A 20,705-nucleotide genomic window follows, 5' to 3' on the forward strand; every position below is an offset into this window, starting at 1 on the left:
TTTAAAGAGGCTTTAGTTGCGTTCAATTGACCTTATTTTTTAATAAGAATAAGCGGAATAGCTGTAAAATGTCTCTTTTTAAGAAATTTGGGAGGTCGATTCTCTAAACTATCGCTGACACATGCAAATTTAAGAGCTGTCTCATACTCCAGTAACTCCTAAAACATTTAATGAGAGATTTCTTGTCGTTTTATGTATATTCTTATTCCAGAATAAGGTCAATTGAACACACGCTTAGTTTCTGAAGAAACCGTGGTGCTACATCATTGGGGAGTAGAATCAAATGTTTGGTTTCATAAACAGAGTTGATAACTAAAGGTAATTTGGCCAATGTAAAGAGATTCAAATGCTAAGCGAATTGCTCTGACAAAGGGCTGAAGCTAGAAACGTCGGCAGTTGAATCTCTTTACAATTGCCAAATTACTGTATCGACGTCACATTCATCATGGATCCTTGCATTCATTAAGTCTGCTTAGGTGCTACTGTTCAGGAGATTGTGATCTTTTACCTTTCATGCCTTGTTGCTAGCTAAGATTTTAAAGTAATTTTTGACATCTTTCACTAAAATCTGATGGCTTTCGTTGTAATTTTGCCATTAGCGTATGAGTTCAGAAATGAAGTTGCCGAATTTAGCAAAATGCAGTTTCGTAGAGATCTGATTTAAACTCAAGGAATGAGTAGAGCAACAGAAAAGCAGTAATATTTTACAAAAAATGTATTGCATCTATAAGGTAACAGCCATACATTTCTTTGCGAAATGTGAAAATTCGGATTATTGTATATCATGGAATTAGATCGCTATCAAATTTTATAATTTTGCTAATTTTTGGTTCAAATTCGTTTCTGAACTTGTCTTCATCTTTATGGAATACCATATTTAAAAATGGCACATTTTTTGTTTTGTTTCTTTTTAAAAATATACCTAAAAAGGAGGGTCGTTACCTCGAGCATTTAACTTGTGGAGTTCACTAAATTATAGTATAGGAAAATGAAGAATTATAGGGTACTTTGTAAACAAGAAAAAAAAAAGATCAATAAAAACTACAAAGTGTTCTACAGCTGGTGTTGGTTACTGTACTGTACTAATGTGGGTTCTGAAATATGTGAAATTTATTCAATATGCTGATGTCAGAATAAATGTAAATACATGAATGATGTCAACTCATCAGTTATGCATGGCCAATGACATCAGAATTCATTAAAATACATGAATATGGAACGACATTAGACTCAGATTCAGAATCAGATTTGAACTTGATTCTGATACCAATTCTGAAACTGATTCTGTAGCCTAAGAATCAGAATCATGTTAAAAACTGAATCTGATTCTGAGTCTAATGTGTCTAATATTCATGTATGTAAATGAAATCTGATGCATAATTGATAAGTCATTCGGTATTGCATATTTATTATGTCATATGCATCTCATTTTCCTAATATATTCCATCTCTGAGTATTCATACAAAAAATTAAAATTTAAGATCTACACCCAAACACTCATCGTATTGAATACAACTTTTTTTTATTAACAGCAAAATATATTACAATTGAATGTTACTAAAATTTGCCCACTTTATACGGAAATACAATTAAAAGTTGACAACAGCTTCCTTTTTAGAACAATCACAATTTAGAATATTCATATTCGATTTTTATCTTAAAAATAGTTGATTTTGGCAAGTAGGTAACATAAACGGAGATACTTTTGTGATTCCAACTTTTGGCAACCCAGCACTGTGCTTGAAACCCACTGGCAAGATAGTGAATTTTGCAAGACTTGCAGCTGTTAGTTCGGGAGAATACAGATCATTCAAAACCTCGTAGTTCGCCAGTTATAACCGGTGAACCTTCATGTTTACAATGTGATGAATTGCAATCATACATAAGCTTTAATTACTGTAATAAATCTGAAGGCACAAAGTTTATCTACTTTCAGCACGTATCACAACATGCGATTTAGCCAAGTTCAAAGGATTAATTTGCAAAAGTGGCTCGTACTCACTGGCTCTTCTACATATCAGTTGAAAGTTCCATCCATCGTCTGTGAAAATCTGTTAAAATATTTGGCCTTAGTCCAGTTTCTCTTCACAAGTGAGAGGTGAAAGTTGCGAAATTTGACTAACACGGCCATATTTCCGTCGAACAAATCATCAACAAATGTTAGCAACAAACCAGGAAATGTCAGCTTTAATGACACTCTTCCAGCGTTTTTATTACAATCAAATTGGTAAGAAATGTTTAATCTTGCTTCTTAGAGAAATTTCAAAGCGATGTTTCTCTCATTTCTTGGTTTGTCTCTCTCATTTCTTGGTGACGTGCTCGATGGAAGTATGGCCGTGTTAGTAGAATTTCGCAACTTTCACCTCTCACTTGTGGAACAGAAACTGGATTGCGGCCAAAAATTTCACAGATTTTCACAGACGATGGATGAAACTTTGAACTGATATGTAGAAGAGCCGGTGGGTACGAGCCACTTTTGCAATTTATTCCTTTGAACTTGGGCTAAATTGCATGTTGTGGTACGTGCTCAAAGTAGATAAACTTTGTGCCTTTAGATTTATTACAGTAATAAAAGCTTATGATTGCAATTCGTCACTTTGTAAACGTGAAGGTTCATCATTTATAACTAGCGAATTACCAGGTTTTGAATGAACTGTATTCTCCAGAACTAACAGCTGCAAGTCTTGCAAAATTCACGATCTCGCTACTGGGTTTGGAGCACAGCCCGGGGAGTGAAAAGTTTGAATCACAAAATTTTAAGAAAATAAAATTTCTGTTAGTATTTCTTACCTACTTGCCAAGAGAAGTTGATGGAAGGGTTATCAGCAAAATCAACTATTTTTTAGATAAAAATTGGATACCATGTCTTTAGCTCTTAACAACTGAAGGGTTTGGTAGAAGAGGCAAAGTGACAATTCCACCTTGAAATCTGAATTGTTTCAAAACAGCTGTTTTGGACATGTATAGTAGATTTTACAATAATTTCTTAGCTCAAGTTAAACAATAAATGAGCAAATTCCTCGACTTAAAGTGCAAGCCAAAATGGAGATTATTTGAAACAATTTGGATTAAAGACAAAGTCACATATCCCTCTTTCTCCAAGCTCTTCATCCTTGGGCATTAGTTACAGCAATTATACAAGAAACTCTGAGAGCGAACAATAAATGTCAAGTTCAGTCTGAAATGAGAATAATAACTGAATAAAATTAAATTTGAACCCATTGCTGTAAAGAGGGATGTATGTTTTGATTGGACCTTGAACTTTCCAAATTGTTCAGAAGCACCTGAATTTTTTATTGTGGCCTTCAGTTGACTAGAAAAAAACATTGTGCTGTCTATTCTGGTGGCGTCTTGTGGAGATCTTTGGCTGAATGAGACAAAACAAACCTCTTGCTAATTTAAAGAAAAATTGACTTGCTTCTGAATAATTTGGAAATTCAACACCAACATTGGCTGGTTAAGCAGCACTGATGCCCAGAAATGCACACAATAGCAATTTGTCAAATTCACTATGGTTGTATTTTTTTTCATTTCACGCCTCTATGGTACCCTTCGTATTCAGCTCATTCATATCAAATCTAGACCCTTAGCAAATCCCATCCAATTTCTCATATTGTCACCTTTTCCAATTCTTATGTCAAAATTCATTGCCTATTCTATTGAGCTCTGAACACTCTGATAATGATGTCTGCTCAGGTTGTTGAAACGTCAGTTAACATCACTCCAAACATCTCCTGTCAGGACCTCCTGTCAGGACTACACTTACTATATAGTGACCCAGATGATCATAATCTACCTACTTATGTTTCTCAAATATTTGTCACTCTTGTTGCCCCCCCCCCCCCCCCCCCCGGCCTAGTTGGTTGATTTGCACGAAATCCACCTCGAGCAAAAAAAAAAAAAAAAAATCAAATCTGCCATTTAATCACTTTGGTTGAATTTGCATCTTTTACAAATCACTTCTAGCCAGTTCTTTCTCTCTTAAGTCAGATCATTTAGGATGATCTAACAAAATGCATTGTATGTTGGCAACATTTGGTCTTAAGCACCATTTTGTCAAACATATCTCAACTTTCACCCACATTATCAACTTTGTTAGATCTTAACTTTCTATTGAATCCCTTGACCCTTTGCCATATTTGCTGTTTTGTACACTGTTGAGTTGCATGCATTTCTGGACATACCTAGTACACTACTAAAATTTAAAATACAGCTATAGATGCTGAACCGTTTATCGTGCCATACACCCTAGATACAGCCATTAATTTCAATTAATGTTATCAGATTACAGATTCATATCTACAGTGTGTGACAAGACCGCAAAATATTATGGGATCCTAATTCATGAAAAATTAACAAATTGCAAACATCAGCATCACCCTCTCTGTTGTGCTATAGAAAGTCACACAGTCGACTTTTTGCATGTTGAGAAAATGTAAAACATGACCAAAAGATTTTCAGCTGGCACTGTCATTTAAAACAATAATTATTCTTGATGTAACTCTTAATGTACACTCAACATGTGTATACATGTACATGCAGTGCATGCATCGTACCCAAATTTGAAGCTGGAAAATGACTTAACAATCAATATGAAACAATTTCTTCCCACTTGTATGTAGTAGCAAGAACTACATGTACAGGTAGCAACTGAAAATTGTTTACAATCAGATGGTGTCCATTTCACACACTGCAAATGACCAGCGGACTTATCCACTTTATCTTTTGGTCTGGTCATGTAAGCCTCAGGCTTTAATGTGAAAACATTAACTGAAGATGACAGAAGTTTCTGTCGAAACATGTTTTTAAATTTAAAAAGTGTTGTGTGGTTTCTTAGAATATCGACATATCTGCTACTATCCAGACCAAATAGCTCAGTCTATACTCTATCAAATGGTGCCTTGACATGGCAAATTCCAAAATCCCCAAAACCACGAGAAAACCTCCAATTGCTTCTTAAATCCGAGTTTGAACACAATTCTTTTTATATCTTTTTCTTTGTATTTGAAGTAATAAAAGAACAGAAGTAAGACAAAATTACTGCTTAGACGTTTTCCAACTTTACACTCCTTGAAAAAGCTGATGGTATCAGAGACAACAAAATTTGCATCAACCTACATGTATTTGTAAGGCCAATTAAACAAGTTAGCAAACTTCAGTTTTTGTCTGAGGGCTCCATTAGGTCTGTGATGGCCAAAAGAAATGGCTGTTTTAAGGTGTTCAGGAATAGGCAATGCATTGCTTAATTACTGGTCTGAGAATACCCCTGACAACTAGCTTGGACTGTTCACCATGGAAAGAGGTGTTTTAATTGACACACCAGCAATCAGTTCTACCTGTCTGTCTTGGAGATCTAATGACCACCTTCATTCACCGATCAGATTGTAGTCATGTTCAGAAAAAAGTGATCACTCCAAATTCTACTCCACATTGCACGAGGTACAAACCAGCAGCAATATAATCTCAATGATCTTGATGATCCCTGTAAAGTAAGCAGCCACGGTAAATGAATTGACTGTTAACCCAGTTCATGATAACAACTTTTGTCATTATTCAGCGATGAAGCTTGGTTCACTCTGGCAACGTAATGACATAATGGCATGGTCAAAATAAGGATCTGGCCCAGACCCTGTTTGTGACCATCAGGCTAAGGCAGAAAGGGTCTATGTCAAATTTTACATGGAATTCATTTCTGGTTCTTATCAAAGCTACACCCAAACTCTGGGGAAGAAATATGGCTAGGTTTCTTGATGAAAATATAATAGGCAATTGTTTTATACTGTACCAAAACAGAGAGCGAAAAACATAAAAAATATAGCTGTTGTCCCTATCTTATACATAATATGATTCATCAACTGGTATGACACCATTAGTACACAATAGTCATTTAACTCAGTCCTAAAACTAGTCTGTTGTTCTTGTGGTTTTCTCCATAGTGCGAGTTGCCATTGTCTATTGCGGTGTGGGCCAGGCCTAATTGGCCTGTCCATGTCAAAAAATCCATTATTGAAACCTTTTTGTTTATAGAAACCACAGGACTTCTTACTGTCAAAATCAAATAGCAGGTCATATACATATACAATCCCGATAGTAGGCTTGATAAAAAAAAAAAAAAAAAGTAATTTATTATCTATTCTAATTGCTCCAGATAATTTTTTGTGCATAGTTGATTAATGATATTACAGCAAATGTGCTCCTAAACTCCTCCCAATAGAGAAGCAACTCTGAATAAAACCTGCTGAGTGATTTATGTTAAGATCTTTGAATTCACAGTTGCATTTCAATAGAAAGGTCCCTCCATAATAATTCAACTAATGTTTAAAATAAGTTTACCAGGGACCTTCTCTTGACCGTCTAAGGGACCGTTCATTTTTTATTGAAATAATAATATGGGGTAATTGCCACTACGAAACTGTATGACCCCCCCCCTAGCATGCAATTTTTTTCCACATGGCCCCCCCCAAGCAGAAACTATTTTTTTCTGATGACCCCCCCCCCCCTCCCGCCCAACCAGAAACAAATCATACTCCTAACTTTAGCAAAACGCTTATGTACTGTTTATATCAAAGATAAACGTAATTGTTACTGTGATTTCTTTACAGTACTATTAAAAAGTTACCGTTCTCTGCTTAGGTAAAGATTTCTCTTGTTTAAAAAAAACGTTTTATAGATAGCAACACATTTACGGCAACGGCAAACCCTAAATTTCCATTTAATCAAGCAAATGTTTAACGTGAAATATTACTCCCCTTCGAGAAGAAACAATTAATACACGTACAGATCTGACTAACAAAATACGGATCGAAGCATACCAATCAACGATTACAAGTCATATTAAACAGAAAAAAAACAGCGGACACACAGATATCAGGCGCGTAGTTAAGGGTTAGATAGGGGTGTTTGTTGAGCGCCGGAGGCGCTCTTACTAGGGGGGTCTGGGGGCATGCTCCCCCCGAAATTTTTGAAAATCTACGTCCCCAGAAACCTCATTTCCTGCATTTTGAGACCCATTTTAGGCAAATCACAAATTTGTTTTACAGCAGCTTTTTAAGCTATATACATCATTTCTGCGGCATAATTGTCTCAACTTAAACAAGAAAGTTCAATGTACATTCCGCGCCCTGTCAAGTTCTGATAGCTATTCGATCTGCTGATAGTCATACATCAAGCTGGCCCAAAATCTATCCTAACTATCTATCTCGGGTGTAGGCCTTCAAACAAATTGACTATCTCGTCAAGATTGACAGGCATATCATATTTGATATGCATTAGAACCAGGGCGGACATTCTACTCTCTCGCATGGTACATACACCTCATGTAGTTGTTCAACCTCCTCATTGTGCTTTTTCTTTCGCCATTATTGATCTTCAAAGGGGGTTCGTTCGAACCCCTCGAGCCCCCCCTCCTACACGCCTGGATATTAAAGTACTGCTATTAAAAATGACAGTTACAAGCTTTTCTGAAGATGGCCTACGGCTCAGATTTACCGTCAACTGAAGTCACCAACAACAGTTCTATTATTAAAAACTAATCTGGATGTTCACACTAGGCATACTACTGAGTCTACTGATACTCCTGGGTTCAAATAATTTACTAAATAAATCAACAGTCTTTATAAAATTGAGTACTATTAAAAAGAACATTAAACAATCTATTGAATGATATAGTTCTGAGTACAACCACTTAATAGAAAACTACTCCCCCACAGATGATTCAATAGTGAGACTGTTACGTTTTTATATTAATTTGAACTTGTACAAATGAGGTGTCTACCTCAGTTTATATTCATTATTGCTTTTCCAACAGATATGCTTCATTTCCTCGGTTGTTGTTACTGTATGAAATGCAGATTTTGACCTCAGTATGTAAAACAAATTAAAAGTGGTTAGGAAAATCGTATTAAATAAAATTGAAATAATATTCAATTTCTTCATCTGTTTCTGTGTTGAGCCACTTTCAATTTCCCCTACTAGCCAATTATCGCTGGTGACCCCCCCTCTTTCACTCAATTTTTTTTGGTAGCCCCCCCTTTAGTGCCATTTTTTTCTCGTGGCCCCCCCCCCCCCCCTAAATCCCACCAGCCCCCCCATGCTCATAAAAAATGAACGGTCCCTAAAATGAGCAGAATCCAGGAAAGTCCAATGGCTTTAATTTGACTTTCAAGGTCAGTGAGAATTAATCCACCATTTTTAACCAAATTTATAACAGAAAGCCTAGTAACTTTGTCTTACTAGTCTTTTCTGTAAAAAAATTGCATAATCATTCTTTCCATCCTTTTTATCAATTCCACTGGAGTTTCAATTACCAAAGGTACACATAAAAGTTTAGATATCAAAAAAGTTTTGTAGGTTCGATGGGGCAGCCAGATAAGCTTGGCAGGTGAGACGCTAGATTGCCTGGGCCACTTCGGCAATGTTCCCTTGCGTTTCCTTGTCCAATATAGCAAAGCTGAGCCCTATACATCTCAGTTTGATGTGCTGAACCAGAATTCTAATGCCTCAATTCATGCAGAGAAGTCCTTCCACTCTCTAAAATCTACATTCCTCAAGTTTGTTTGGGCAGGGTCTGGGAGAGAGGCTGCCAGATATATGGCCTTGATGCAACTATTCCAGCCATTCAATTCAGCGGCCAATTCAAACTGGGTATGGTAGTCGTCCCATGAACTCACTCCTTCATAAGGACTTGGTCGAACATGTGGTTTTGAGCCTGGATTAGGGGTTAGGGTTTGTTTATTACTGATAATTTATTTATACCCCTTGTATTCTGTTGGCTAGGTTCAAGTGCACAATGCAGTTGATTAGCTTAGCTTTCACTTTCTATCCTCTATAAATTGACTGATGGTACAGAAACACTTTGCTACCAAGAAAACCAGAAAAGGTGTTTTTTAAATGTGCGGCCTGACCAACTGTACTGTAAATACAATATTTACATACATGTAGTTTTTATTAATCAGTAAAACAACTTCCCCTTCCTTTACTTTCTGTCGAAGGTGACTGTACTTGACTCTTCTGCTTGCTTAATTCTGGCGTCTAAAAGGTTCATTACAAGTACCCTGTGTAAAAGAAACAATGCGGTCAACTTTTGGACATCACAAATTCATAACTGGCCAACAGATGCAACATTAAATTTTAATTTTGTATTTATTTGGAATCAGCTGTTTTAACCAGATAGGATACAGCTCTGTTGAACCTCTAATTTTGTTGGACTTGTATATTACGCCACTCTATTGTTTCAGGGCTAGGGTCCATTGTTTCTATTGCTATTGTTTTTCAGCCAATCCTGTGAGGTGTTTAATAAACGAATGATTTTTTAACAAATCATTAAATGTTTGTAACCTAGTCTATAGGAAAGATGTGTCCCAACAAAAAATATACAGTGTGCATATTAAATTTTAAGAAAGATGCAAAGAAGTGAAAACACCCTTAATATGTCAGGAAACTATTAAGCTTTTTTGTAATCAGATCTATGTTCATGTAATTTAGCTCTAGAAATCAAAGAAAATTATCGAGCTATATTGCCTGTTTAATGCCTAAGTTCCAAATGGAGGATGGGTGCGCAAGAGCCTGGGGGCTGAAACTGCAAACCCGACCCCAAGGTGGTAGAACACCCAATAACTGCCCTACCCGCAACCCAGCCACAAACCCTGCCCGTGAAAGGTCTGTTGGCCTATTGTTAGTAAAATTGGTTTGTATAGTGTATGTTTGGGTTTTGATTCATACATTTGCCATGATCTTTTGCCATGTTGGCTTCCCTCTAGTGTCCTGAAATGACAGTTTTTAAAATAACTCTTGTGGATTAACAACACTCTACCTGACAGGAAGAAACTCTTCCAGGTCTAAAGTACTGGTGCCAGTTATTCAAAGGGCGGATAATTTTATCGACTGGATAGTTCGCTCTCAGGCAGATAAAATGTGTGCAAGATTTTCATGATAGTCCTATAATTTGTGAATAGAGTAGAAGCATATGTCAAATTTAAGAATGGGATTGTGTGGAAAACTTTGCAAAAGCATTGGTTGGGGTATACTTGCTTTGATGGATAGCGACTTATCCAGTGGATAAAGGTATCTGCTCTTTGAACAACTGGGGCCTGGTTTGGTGTGGAATGTTTCATTGGTTGTAAAACCAGATTGTTGTCATAAAATTCGCAGCTGGCTTCTCAGTCCTTTCTAAGAAAGCGACAACTGTATACTTTACTACTCCTCCCTAACAATAAATTTTGTCAAGAACCCAGATTTTGAGTGTCACGTGAGCAGAGGCAGCCAGGGTCCATTCTTGAGGGAGAAAGAGAGGGGACCCTGGGAACTAGGTTGTTGGGAGTGAGGAGTTTGTATGGAGTTTGTAAGACTTGCAATTTGAGTAACAAAAACAAGTCAAATTACTAAATAAAGTAAATGAAACATTGTATGCTGTTGTTCCCTGTCCTAACGTTGGGTTTAAATGCGTTTTCGTGCAGTTTTGAGTAATTCTAAATCAATGCAAGAGCGATTTTCGCGCCATCTGAAAAAAAACCTCTTTTCTTATCCCACTTCGACTTAATACCTTAAGAAAAACATAACATACAAATATGTCTGTGAAAACCACTCGCACATACCTTATCACAAACTTGCAGCCCCACCAAAATCACCAAAGGCACTTCAAAATTCCCGCTATGGAACCATTAGCTTCAGACAACAAGATGGCCGTGCCTGTCGCGCTGACCCACGGGAAAATCACGGTCAACACTGGGTACCAGAGTCTAATTGAGCCCCAGTTGGGAGGAGGGGGGGGGGGGGGGGGTTGGGGTAGAGGGGATAAGGTGTTTTGATCATCCCATGATATCTAGTCTGGTCATATTATCTGAGAACGGCTTGTTACCATATTTATTCCAGAATGTAAAATATAGCGTCCGCGACAACTAAGTGCAATCATTTCGCACCAGACGATAAGAAAAATCAATTTCGAGCTCCCGTTTGAAGAAGAGAAGTACTACCTAAACTGCAAATAGAATTTTAGTTTAGTTTACACTCGGGGGGGGGGGGGGGTACTCCCCTATATAAGCTAAATAGGTATGTGCCGCCCCAAAGGGTATGGTTTTTGACCCGTTTTGGTCTGAAAACGGGTATCCAGATTTTGACAATTACGGTCTGAAATCGGGTCGGGTTTTCGGGGCGGGGAACATTTACGAAAGCTTACCAACATATTTTTCTTCTCAGTACGTAACTGGAACGACTAACTGATAGCGAGAAAAAGAAATAGATAAACTATGTCATTCCAGCTTACTTTTACTTCTTGCATCAACTTCCGTTCGGCACTGATGCATAATTATCAGGTCTGAAAACGGGTATAAATTTTAGAGGTCAGGTCTGAAAACGGGTGTGGAAATGAAAATGGCATGTTTAGGTTTAAAATAGGGTCGGGATTTGAAGACCCGGGCGGCACACCCCCACCAAGAATTCCGAGGAGTACCCACCCCCCCCGGGAGTTTACATTGTATCGCTATTAAAGAAGTACTATTTTTATAGTATAAAGTGAGCGATCGTCAGAGATTACACAGGGAACAGGAAAATGAGTGGATAGTGGGCTTGGACTGCAAGCGTTTTACCTGGAATTCAGTAGAATCATTTGCTACTTACGGACGTACAAGAGCGTTGACCTTCATCGACCTTCTGCTTATTCAATTATCGTTAACGGAAGCACGCTGTTCATTGGTTGTCAGTACTCTCCATTAACTAAACTCATTTTGACTGGTGCCACACAGTAGCGTTACACACAAACATACATACCAACGCAAAACCGCACGCCGATCTCAGCATAGGTCAAAAACCATCAGAACCATTGAGAAGAATCGCAATCAAGAACGTTGCTGCACTCAATGAAATAAATCTGAGTAAATGAGGATATTGTATTTCAATTCACATGCTGATCTCGCCAAAAGTAATTGAAATTTCTTCTGCTAAGGCCTGGCAGGGCTCTGGGAAGAATCCTAAATCTTTCTGCTACCGCATACAGCGCTGAGAAACACCAGCGAAAGCACAGTCAGCCCAATATTTTGATTCTAGTCTTGAGAAGTGTTTGTTTGGGTTCCTGTGTTTAACGCATGCTGTACATGGTAAACCTGATGTAAAAAAGGGCAAGAGGTTAAGGATAACCTAACGGACAGGGTATGTTAAAAATTGAAAACAAAAGTAAAATAAAGTAATTGACAGCTGTCAATCACGCTAATAGATCTCTACTCCTATCAACGGATAAGTATAAAAGGAAGTGATTCGACTCTCCCGGCGAAGGGAGTGGAATCCATGACTTCCTTCAGCACTCTAGACGAAAGACTTAATCACTGGGATAAATTAAAGCATTTTGTGAGGACGCGCTCACCGGCAAGCTGAGTTATTTACTGGCTTCACATGGAAGGTAAGGAATGTTTTTAGAATGGCTTGGGAATGGGAGCCATATTTTTTACAACAACAACAACAACAACAATATTTATTAACTCACACTTTAACTAGTTAAAGAGGATCGTTATATACATCACAGGTTAATAAAGAGAATAATAAGAAAAGTAATTTAGGTAATTGGAGCCTAGAAGCTAAAGGAACCGTAAGGCTTTCGAGTTAACCTCTAGTAACTATTTACAGTAAATTTTGATAATACAGGAGCAACGAAGAAGAAAGAAACCAGATCCAGTTAATAATGCTTAATAATATTATAATTAAAATGTGTTTTTACATTCTCTGTGGACATCAGATTAAGATCAGGCAGATCTTTCACTTTCTTGTTAGCCAACTTTCTACGACTACCACTAGAATCTATTACGAGTGTCCCTCCTTGTGAACTTTACAATTATCTTTGAAGGTGCATCGGCTTTATACGAGGGGATTTGATGAGCGATAGATATCTCTTCCTTTGTGATCGGGAAATCAATCGCTTTGCCAATGGAAGTGACAATTTTACAAGTACATCAGCGTTAATGCTGATACCATGAAAGAAATGTCGAGACGCAATAATCATGAAAATGCAATACAAGATACCCACTAAATCCTTTGCATTGTGGGAAAAATAGCTAAATTTAAGAATGATTCATGATCAAGGAAGCTATAAGTTACCACTGGTATTTATTAAAGTAAACACCCGGGGGCTTAGTACATTGTCAATTCAAAAATTAATGACCGAAGAGCACCCAGAGATACAGAATTAGTTAAACTCTTAAACTGTTAGCTAAGTGGTTTGAATACACATTTCTTTCGCCACAAACCCAAGGGCACATTAATTTCGCTTTTTTAACTCTCAGCAAGTGTTGTGAGTCGGAGGGGGCGTTAATGAGAGAAAGACATTTATTAGAGTAAGTATGGTATATAAAATTTAGTGAGTCCCAAACACTGACCGCGAGCAAAGGAGACAATACTGATATTTCTCACGTGTTCTGGTTTATAGTGAGCGATCTAGACTAAACGGAGCAGCTTAGAGACAAAAAGAAGGGATTTTAATAGAAAGTTTGCCTCGGTTGTTTTGTAAGTACAATACCATCTTTACTTTTAATTTTTGTAAGTTGAACCAAAATTTTCTTTGTGATTTATTTTCAATAACGTCTGAGAGAAATGAAAAATTTCTCTCTTAGTAATATAGTATTTTAAGTCCTTTTTGTGTTAGGTCGAATCTCAAGGTAATATTTGATTGAATAACTGATGAATTATGGTGACAGTGGTCCGTTAAACAATAATTATATAAAAAAAGAAAAAAACAGAAGAAATCCATAAACCGCGCATAAAATGACACACGGTGAAGAAAGGAACCGCAAACAGGCTTGAGTAGATTTTGGATATTTAAAGCCCATCAAACCAGATTTATGACCCTCGCCTACAAAACGATTTCTATACATGACTGACAATACAACTTTGAGATCGTGACGTTCGGAACAAGAAAGGATCGGCAAACAAAAAAGACTCTCTAAAAGTCCGTTTTTGTAGAGCTCTATTACGCAGCCAAGTTCTTGCGAGCTCATCGGTCATGTTCCCGGACGCGCCGTAAGAAGTCGAGTTGGTGTCAGTCTTCAAACAGAAAAGAGGAGTTTCATTTTTGTCCGATCTCTGCATATTTTTTCTCGTTCTCATTGCTGTACGCGCCTGGGTGATTCATCTTGTCTTTGGTTGTCATATGCTTGGTAAATCCGCCTTTTAAATTTGTGGACTTTTTTTTGGCACATTAACCAAGTTTGCAAGTTTGCCCGCCTTGGAGTGGTTCCGAGTTGAAAAAATATTGACAAGTTTGCAGAAAGTCGTGATTTATATTTGCGTAAGAAAAGATTGACGCCTATCATCATATCGGCCAAATACAAATGATTCCTATTAAACCGGATTCATTCCCAATTATCTATCAAACTATCCGAAAATACAAAACTGAATGCAAGGCTGGCACTACGGCAAAGGGCAGATTTATTAGTGGCCTATTCGACATCTACCTTTTCATGTTTTCGGAGTCGGATACCATTTGCTTCAGTTCATTGGTCACTTTTAATATCAGGATTGTGCATTTAAGAAATCTGGTTCTCGTAGGGCTTTACTTAGTAAATTAAGGACGGTTCCTGCTAATAAAGCGGGTATTTTGCACAGTTTATGACTATGCAGGGACGCACATCTTAGCAACAGTTGGAATGAAAAAGAAACCGAGGGTTAGCACTTATTTTTTTTAATAAAATAATTCAGGAACATTAATTCTAAACGGCATAGTCATAAACCGCGAAAAATGGCTTTGCACGTTCTGAGAAACTCGGGTTTCTTAAAGACGTCTATGAGATGCGTAGAACGCATGCGCAGTAGCAAAAGGAATACCGACTTTAAGTAAAAGACTTGTAAATTTGGTTATATAGGTGTATCCCGTAATTTACGACGCTTTTAATGAAGTTATTGATTGATTGCTGTTATCAAGGAAAAAGCTAAAAGAATTTCGAATCGTCAAAGGAATTCGATAGCCTGGAAGGAGTTCAACTGACGGCTTAGAATTGGCTAAATTTATTTAAACTGTCAGCAGTGAAATTCTGCGATTTTCAACTGATCGCTTGGTTGTAGAAAAAGGGCCATAAAACTTGTTGATAGCTGAAAATGGCCAAAATATTTGCTCACTGTTGAGAAATGCCCAAAAAACGTTTTCTGATGATTGAGATTCCAGCTTACCCATTATTGAATTGAAGTGTCCATTTGTTAAGCTTTTGAGCTGTCAAATATTTGTGACGCTTTATCTTGTTTCCGCTTAATTAAAATCATCTGATCTCAATCTTTCGTTTTCTAGCAGTCTAAGAAATATCGCTAAGAAATATCGCCCGATATGTAACTGGCGTGAGTATCAGGCTTTTCGGGCGGGGTGGGGTTAAGGGGGGGGGGGGGGGGGGCGGAAGGGTGCTGGGAGAGAGTAATCTCGTACCCAGGTCTCAGTCGGTTCGGTAATGTCGAAATGTGAGGGAAGAAAAGCCTTTCTCTCCTCTTCTCCGCTTCCCCCCCCCCCCCCCCCCCTTTCCCCTTCCTCTTAGGAAGGCATGTAACTCAAGTTATTACGTAACGTGATAATCCCCCTTTTGGCGTTTCTTTTTGCTGTTGCTAACGTAATTCCAGAGCCCTAGACTAAGTCATGACCGGTTATCTCGTTCAGCATCTCATCAAGAGACAGAAAAACAAAGTGTTTTACTTTGTCTGATGCTGCACTCAAAGTTGTACACAGGAGTGAATATCTTACCTTTGCATCCTTTTTGTGGGTTGATAAAAAGCCTTTAAACCAATGCACAATCTCGTTTCCAGGGCCTCTCGACATTCAAAATGGCGGTATTTTTCGCCCAGTCGCCATCTTGAAAGCAGAGGTGGTCCTGGGGACGAGGTTGTTTGAAGATGTAACGACTGCTCTTGCAAAGAGTTTGATAACTTGATATTAGCCTCTTTCTTTACTTTTTTGCTTATTTTGGAGCATTTTTAATCGTCAAGTATAACTGTTCTTATTTTGAAGATGATATAAGATAAACCTAGTGGCTATCCGGTGCGTGTTAAATTTGATCAAAAAAACACCAATGGTTGCTTATTACAGTCAACTCTCGTTATGGTGTCCGCAAGGCGAGACGGTTGACTGTATTTGGCGTGTTTTGGTTTGATGTTGGCTGCACCTCATTCGCTCCTCGTATGGATTAAAAATCACGCTAATATCAGCTACTGAGTCATGATTTTATTTTTGGCGTCTGCGGCAATACTTGTCACGCGAAAATCATGTTACTTTTGATGAAACAAATTTACGCTTAACTTTTTTTGACTGAACGTGGTAAGAGTGTTGTAGAAGCTGCTGTAGTGTTTTTTTGAGCGCTGCACGTGGCAGTTGCCAAATGCCGCTGTACTGAGTAAAGTTTACGAGACTTCCTGTATCATTTCCCCTTCCGCACTCAAGAAATCTTTGGCTAAAAAAGATATCCAACTTTGCAAAATTTTTCAAATCAAACCGCTCCGCTACAAGGTGGCGTTCAACACGGTTGTTTGATTGTCACATTTTAGGGTTTGGCGTCTTTAGACTTAAGTTAGAACCACCTTGCGTGGCCGGCTCGATGTTTGAATTTGCGACCGCGGAAGAGGGAGTCGTAATGTGATTTTTAGGAGAAACCGATTGTTCAAAATCCAACATTGTGAGATTTAGTAGGAAACAAGAAAATAAACCGCATTGTAAAGCGCTTAGGTAGGCAGCCGCCATGGTTTTTTTTTTAGTGATTTTGGCTCAGTCACAATCAACGCCCTTTTAGTCCCCGAAGAAAGTTTGTTTTCCAAGCCGAAATATTGGGAAACTTTTTACATACATGTACATTTTTTCAGTTAAAATTGATTCAAATTTTGGGTTGCGTCTTTTTTTTACTGCCGCAAAAATCAGTGTTTCCGTCGATATTTCTTTCATGTGAGACATGTTGGCGAAATGCTAACGATACGAACCTTTTTGTGAAAATCAAACTCAGTCTTGTGACTGACGGAAGGTGTCGCATTTTTTTAAACATGTCCCTACAGCAGTCGTCTAGGGCAGACAATTGGCTCCAGACAATGTTGAATGGCGAGCGAAGGCAGGCGATTTCTGTATGACTCGAGCAACACGGATAATGGTAATTGGTAAGCAAATGTTATATCGTCTAAATTGGGCCGTAACAAATAGTTACTTTTCCCGCAACCGTTATATCTCATAATAAGAAAAACGGAAATTTATGCGAAAATTGACGAGTTTCTTGGCAGTCGCCGGCCGGTTTGGTCATGATATCGATCTTTTGGAGCGGGCACTCTCTTGGTTCTTACAAATCACTGAGTGAAATTGACGGCAATACTAGTCCGACTTCGTATCCTAAAAGCTAAGATCAAGTGGCTTAGTACCGCCCAAAGTAAGTGCCATCATTTCTCAATTTTCAGGGCGCGATCCCATCAATAACTGCGATAAGCATATCTGCTTTGTCTCGCGTTTAGATTACTTGGTGTCACTTCGCAGAAATTGGTTCTTTTTTTGGACTTAAAATTAGAACAAATGACAGTGTGTATTTTAGTGGTTCTTTGGTCCATCAGTTAACTCAGTGACGCTCTGTAAGGTGAGATAGATATTCATTTTAGAGTGAAGAACATGCCCTTTTTGTTCGTTTCACGGCTGCAATCTGCGACATCTGCGGGGCCACAAAATGGCGACCAATGAGTGTGCATGAAGTGGAAGAAATTTCTGATCCCATTAGTGTTCACTAGCTGAAAAAAACTGGTTAAAAAAAAAACGCGTCGGAGATTTAAATTATAAATAGTAATGTGATTTAAATTATCTCGTAAAACAGATTATCGAATAATTCATATCGGAATGTCTCTTACTTTAGCCGAAGTAATCTGTTTTGTATTATTCTTCGAGTACAAACCACGAACCACTATTACACTTAATTATCCGTCAATCAAAATCACATGCATTTTCACTGATCAAAAATGAAAATAGCCTTTAAATAGGAGTCGATCAAAGAAAATATTCCATCAATCAAAATATTGATTCAATCGCTTGCTTCTAATTTTTTTGAATGCATCATCCCCAACGCAGACAATTCAACACAAAAAGAATTCCGCGACTTCTTACTTTACCCAGAGAAATGTTTATTTTGATTTTGTCCAAAGAAAACAATATATTACACACTAATTTTTTCAAGACTGGTCATCAGTCTCATTGCCTTTGAAGCCATAAAAAACTGAGTCGGCAGCCTATCTAGTGCTTAGCCGCGGGTGAGTTTGTACTTCTATTATTTTTTCCTAGAAGCTGTCACCGCAATCTGGCAATGTATTGAACGAGGCAATTTTCACTTAATTCATATTCCACCTATTGTCAATAAGGTTTCTAGCAAAAGTGCCGTAGTATTTTTTCTTCAGGTAAGTACTTATTTTACTCCAAAGTAATATCTCTCCTTCGCCAAGTGTACACATGGGTATCTACGAACTTAAATAGAAATGTTAACTGAAAAATGATGCAAATGAGGAACCTTGTGATGAACTGACATCCCCGATTAATGGGGGTTGGGGGAAGAGTGGTTCGTATCCCTTGGTTGTTTTATGCTATAGGAACCAGGCGTATTTGCGGCCTTTTTTATGGCTCATTACCTTAGCAATAAACTATGAGTCGCATTTTCGGTGACAACGATTCGTGTTTCAACTAATGGTTTATTCCTACAATGACTATAATTGCTACACTTACGATAGCGTGCGCCAAAGGCAGCAATTTTCTCCTTAGAGATTAATTTATAATCCCCTACCGATGCGTACGTATTGTTTTGGTCTTACGATCGACGCTGTGGTTAAAGAGAATTAACGGATAGAGACAGCGCGTATAAAATCTTTTTTTAAGGAAGACAGATCACAGCATGGATATGTGTAAAACCTGTCTCGGATTTATGGCTACGCTCAAATTTTGAAATCGTACGGAAGGGAGCTATCGAAACGCGGTTCACCTTGCTTGAGTTAAAATCAGCAACTGGACACCGCGTGCAAGACTGTACAAGTTTCTATGAAAGCTTTAAGTTCTACGAGTCTTAGTATATAGTTTCGGTTTAACCTCAATGTGTTGGTTTGAGAAGTTGACCCTATCCTTCGATCCTATCGTAAACGTTTGCCCCCAAACAAAACAAACATATTTTGCGCTTCAAAAATTTATTCAGCCTTAACGCGCCAACGTAGGGAGACTCGGCTGCCTGTGATTTTCTTTGTTGTGTTATTGGTCGATACGAGAACTAACGCCTGAAAATCCGATGTGTTGTTTCCTGTGTTAAAACCTTAGCTTATTTCATAGTAACATGCATAAGCTCTCACATTTGCTAACTGAATTTGTCGCAAAAAAATGGGTCTCATCTCCCCTTAAGGGTTTCTTCACATTTGTCAGAACTCGGTCCGAGAGAATGGTCAGTTCCCGCCATTTTGAAGGACAGCTTCTATACTATAAATCCTCTATAGCGCTTTCTGAATAAGCACACTGGGCGCCAATTCGAAGGAATCTTCAAGGCTAGCGTATACGCCCAGTCCTTCGAATTGGTGCTCTCCGTTTGCCAACTGACTGTTCTGTTGGCAGGCCAAATCCGACAATTGGAAGAGAGCTCTATAGGTAAACTTGGTGCTCACTAATCCGATCGGAAGCAGGGTTGAACTGTCTGAACACCTGCGGTATGCACTTCGAAAACGAGATTTATGTCTCTTTATATATGAATGCTGGCGTAAGAAAACAAGTGGCCTCGATTCCTGAAGATTTCTTTACGTTAGGAACAACAGAGAAGACAGAGCTTTCTGTGGAAATTCGCGGCTTCAAGAAAGGATTATGATGTGTGCTTTATTATGCGCTCTTAAATTAGGGAGGGAGACAGCTGGAAAGAGTTCCGAAAAAAGGAGGGGGTGGAGGTGGGGGAGGGGATTGTTCACGTTTCACCAGGCTTCTTTTAAGACATGAATGTTGATGAAAGTGAAAAATGACAAAATTTACCATAAATAAAAGTTGGCGTTACAATTTGTTCTACTTGTATTGTTCAAGCATAATTTTGCTTTCCCCCCCCCCCCCCCCCACCCACACACTCCAGCTGAAGTCACCGGGATGGCGAACAAACGGAAAATGCAAGCTTGTCTTTCTCCGCTTTGACATTCAACTAAAACGCTAAAGCATGGAATAATCTTGCGTTATTGAAAGCCCAGAAATTCGGCTTCGGTTTTCCGGTTCATGTGCTTCCGAAGGAAGAACTGAGCACATGCGACAAACGGATATCTTCACGTACTTCAATAAAATATCTTCTGTCATACTTAGTTATTATCACATTTAAATATCAGTGCCATATCAAACCGACAGGTAATGACGTAATGAAACACATCATCGTCCTGGAGTGAGATATTGATGTAAAACCAAATCCTCTTTACTGGTGTGATACGAATGCTACATTGACAGGAGGGGAGATTTTCTATTTAGATCTTGGCACGGAAAATGTTAATCTCGAGCATTATCGAGAAACTCGCGGAAGCTTTTCGAAGGGATAAGGTCCCTCCTGATTATAATAAGCACTCTTATCAGCTTTTTATGATAGTGATTTATAAGTTGAGGGACTGCACCTTCCTTTGTTCGTTGAGGTAAAAATAACCGGCTTGAAAACGATGTCAATGAGATATTTTTGTGAGTGGATAAAGAGCCAGGAAGCAAGTATAATTTTCGAACAAAAGTAAGTAACTGGTTTTCAGATGACAAT

General features: G+C 38.3%; 1 protein-coding gene and 1 long non-coding RNA gene across 3 annotated transcripts in view; one reads left to right on the plus strand and one right to left on the minus strand.

Moving 5' to 3' along the window:
• Nucleotides 1-3,829: 3,829 nt before the first annotated feature.
• Nucleotides 3,830-10,691, minus strand: LOC146452354 (uncharacterized). Its single transcript, XR_014859786.1, has 3 exons — nucleotides 10,593-10,691; nucleotides 8,935-9,053; nucleotides 3,830-5,482 (listed from the first exon to the last, which is right to left on the minus strand). It is a non-coding gene; the product is annotated as an uncharacterized LOC146452354 (long non-coding RNA).
• A 2,775-nt stretch (nucleotides 10,692-13,466) lies between these two features.
• The window catches only part of LOC146452355 (semaphorin-5A-like), a 42,513-nt gene continuing 35,274 nt past the window's right edge, over nucleotides 13,467-20,705 (plus strand). Inside the window, exon 1 of one of the 2 annotated variants that reach the window (XM_085097965.1) lies at nucleotides 13,467-13,485. The gene's annotated coding sequence lies outside the window, so the exon portion shown is untranslated. Of the gene's footprint in view, nucleotides 13,486-17,069; nucleotides 17,095-20,705 lie in introns of those variants that run through there. The other variant, XM_085097963.1, reaches the window with a different exon arrangement.

This window comes from Pavona decussata, unplaced genomic scaffold (genome assembly GCF_977016875.1).
Source record: "Pavona decussata unplaced genomic scaffold, jaPavDecu1.1 SCAFFOLD_371, whole genome shotgun sequence".
Taxonomy (NCBI): domain Eukaryota; kingdom Metazoa; phylum Cnidaria; class Anthozoa; order Scleractinia; family Agariciidae; genus Pavona; species Pavona decussata.